Raw genomic sequence first — 3,950 nt, forward strand, 5'->3', positions numbered from 1 at the left:
TGAAGTCTTATTTATTTACATGTGCAAACACTGTCAAATCTTTTCCAGTTTTCTCATTCCCAGACAAGCTTCTAGAAAAAAGAGTCTGCTCCCAGTGGCTCAGTTTGCTTTCATCATGTTTGGCAGCACCTCTGCTTTCTGCCCGCTGACTCCTGAGCTCCTCGGACCACGAACATAGTGATCACCCACTTATTTGTTAAAGCCAAGGGACCTGTCTACATCCCGTTCCAGTTTGGGCATGCCAAAACACTCCTGGAAATTGTTACTTCCCAATGTTCCCCACTTGCCGTTCTCCCAAATCTCTGGTTTGTTATTCTTAATTTCCTTGGAAGCCTCCCTTTTCCTTAAATATTGGTGTTTCTATTTTTTTCCTCTCTCTCCTCACTCTACGTACTCCTCTTAGATGTAGAATGAATTCATTCCCATAGCTTCAAGTTCCACCTGGGTCCTAATGAATCCTATTTGTAGCACAACTTCTGTCCTGTCAATCTTCTTTACCAGACAAATCCTCTTAGATCTAGCCAGTACCTCAAATGCCACATTCCAGAATAGAGTTTAGTATCTTCCTACTGCCCAGGCTGTGCCTTCTCCTGAGCTTCCTCCAATGGATGAAGCAACCTATAGTAATAATAGTAGCTCACATTTATTCAGTATTTATTCTACACCAGGCAGTTTGTTACTTTTCCTTTTTTTCCGACTTTTGTTTTAGGTTTGGGGGTACACGTGCAGGTTTGTTACATGGTAAATTGCGTGCCACTGGGGTTTGGTGTATGAATAATCCCGTTACCGAGGTAGTGAATATAGTACACAGCAGTTAGTATTCCAACCCTTGCCTCCCCACTGCCCTCCCTCCTCTAGTAGTCCCTGGTGTCTCTTGTTCTCATCTTTGTGTCCATGTGTACTCAAGAATCATCTATGACAAGCCCACAGCCAATATCATACTGAATGGGAAAACCTGGAAGCATTCCCCTTGAGAAGCAGAAAAAGACAAGAACGTGCACTCTCACCACTTCTGTATGATTTTCGTATGTGCTCTTGCATGTAATGTTCACCACAAGTCTAAAAAGGAGGTACAATTGTTATCCCCATTCTATAAATGAGAACGGGAAGCACAGCATGATTACAGAACCTTGCCAAAGCCACACACAGGGTAACAGACAGTCCAAGGGACTTCAGATTCAGATTCTTAACCACTCTGCCAGACTGTCTCTCTTCCATCTCCTGCTCGCTTCCTCTGATTGATAACATATTTCTTAACCTGATCCTCTCTGCAACAGCCTTAGTTTAGTTTTCATTATTTGTTGCCTTGATTGCTTTATAAAGGCTTTTAAAATTATTTACTATAGCTACTATATAATGGAGCTATACTATAAAGTATATTCTCCATTTTACTTTGGGAATCATCTTCAGAACACCAGTCTGATCACGTTAAACCATAGACCCTCTCTATGACATAGTAGGTCTTTCAAGATTAGATTCCTGTGTACTTACCCCTCCTCTTTCTGTCTTTTGTATTCAAAGATGTTTTAATGATACCAATACATCCACCTGGTTTAAAATATATATATTAGATTGAAGCATAGTAAATCACTGATATTTAACCAATTTCAGTCTACTAAATAGCAATTTCATATTCGGCTTATTATTACTGAAGCTTATGATGGAAAACAGTAGCTCCTTCCTTTGTCCCTCTTTAGTGCCAAATATACTCTCCAGAGACAACCATTTTTTATCATTTCAGTTGGTTCCTCATGTTCCCTTCGTATTTCTCATACTATGCTAAAAGAGTTTAGGTTTGGCTCTGACAAGCTCAAAGCCATGCCTCAAATAAGAGAAACAGGGTTTTTGAGTTTTTCCTCTTACATAAAAGACGCAGTATAAAGAGCCAGACTTCTCCCAGTTCACATTCCACTGCCACTAGAATGTGGCCTCTGTCCTTACGGTCTGAGGTAGAATCTATGTTTTAGAAATCAAGATGGGGAAAATAAACAAAGACAAAAAGGCAAAGGGCACATGGATATGCTGTTCCTTGAAGGATTTAAGGTGCTGTCACTTGAAACATGTATATACAACTCATGAGCCAACACTTCATCCCAGCCTGGAGGGTGGAGAAGTATTGCTTGCACTGGCCAGCCATGTGCCAAAGCCTCCCGTTGGACAAGGGGAGACATCTTCTTGGCGACCTCTAGAAGTCTCTGCTACATAGGTATATACTTCTCTATCTAGATTTATCAATACTTCAGACTTTATCTTTAAATTTCCATATATGACACACGTGCATTTAACTTCTATACTCTCTCCTCCTCTCTCTTATTTCTTAAATATAGTTAAAAGCTACTTTTAGTTGAATCCATATAATCTGATTCATAAAATATAACTCGCTGCAAAGAAAAAGTTATCACAACATTATTATTATTTTCTTTTTTTCTTACTGTGAAAATATTTTATTTAGTCATTTTTGTTTACAACTGAAACTCTGGGAATTCAAAATTAACATCCTTGCCCGTGAGCTTCTTATAGACATCAGAAAAAATTTTAACTTTGTGTTCCACATTGTTCTGTTGTGCTTTGTCTAAATGAACCTTTGTCTAAATGAACGAGCAGGCCACCATCCAGTTTCATGCGGATTCTCTCGTCCACAATTTCGCCTGGGAAGACCAAGTCCTCAAGGATTGCATCCTGCACAGCTGTCAGGGCACGGCTCCTGGGATGCTTTTGCTTATTTTTCATACAGCTTTTTCGAGTTGGCTTAGGCAGGATTCTCCTCTGAGTGATAAAGACAACATGCTTCCCACTGAACTTTTTCTCCAATTCGCCACTAGCTGGACTTGGATTTTCTGGAAAGATTTCAGTTGAAGAGCGGGAACAAAGATTATGATAGCTTTCTGACCACTACCAACCTTAGTTTCCTTGGCTGCCATAATATTCAGCTCCCTGAGCTGCGCTTTGAGGTCTGAGCTCATCTCCAGCTCCAGAAGAGCCTGGGAGATGCCGGACTTGAACTCGTCCAGCTTCTCGTCATTGGGCTTCACGATCTTGGTGCTGGAACTGAACATGGCCTTTTCCTTGCTGAGCGCCAGCTTAGGAAGAGGATCAATACATTATTTTTTATAGAGCTTTTTGTTCACTATTGTGTCAACTTTTAAAAAATTCTTATTTTTTTGCTTGCCTAATTTTCATTTAAATGTTGTTAATACTTTCCTTCATCTCTAAGTTACCACCGACAATTTCATCCATTCTATTGGGTCTACTTTTTTTCTGGATGGAGCTCTGCATCATGGGGGCCTTCATTCTCCTGCTCTGAACAAGGATGGTTGCTCTCTAGGCCCTCTGAATGGTTTTCAGCCAGGCACTTCTTTTGCTATTCTCCTTTGTTAGAGACATTGTTCCCTAGATTCTATGTTTGCCTCTTTGTTTTTCTTTTTTAAATCTTGGTCACTAGAGACTGTCAAAAATCACCAATACCAACTATGTTTCAAGTTGTTATGGTGGGATATTGGGAAACATTATCAATTAGCAATAATTGCACCTGGAATAAACCTCACTGGCTAAGGTGAGGTTATGCTTATGCTTTCCTCTTACTTGATTTATTCCCGTATTTTGCTGGAACACATCCTCCATTAATCGCTTAACAAAGGTTCCATGAGGAGGTCTTCATCTGTTCTTTTCATTGTTAGGTATCAAGTTCTCAGTAAGATACATAAAGATAGACAGATGATACATGATAGACCAATAGACAGACAGAGGGTGGCTGGATGGATAGAAGATAGATAGATAGATAGATAGATAGATAATAGATAGATAGATAGATAGATAGATAGATAGATAGATAGATAGATAGATACAGTGAGCTTTTCCTCAGAATTTTGAAAACCATCTTCTACTCTTTCATTGTTCCTAGACTTTCCCTGAGATGTCGGGGGTGCTATTCTGATTCCTAGTCCTTTACA

General features: G+C 39.7%; 1 pseudogene; it reads right to left on the minus strand.

Moving 5' to 3' along the window:
- Positions 1 to 2,462: 2,462 nt before the first annotated feature.
- Positions 2,463 to 3,056, minus strand: LOC100600654 (annotated as a pseudogene).
- Between the last annotated feature and the right edge of the window lie 894 nt (positions 3,057 to 3,950).

This window comes from Nomascus leucogenys, chromosome 3, assembly GCF_006542625.1.
Source record: "Nomascus leucogenys isolate Asia chromosome 3, Asia_NLE_v1, whole genome shotgun sequence".
Taxonomy (NCBI): domain Eukaryota; kingdom Metazoa; phylum Chordata; class Mammalia; order Primates; family Hylobatidae; genus Nomascus; species Nomascus leucogenys.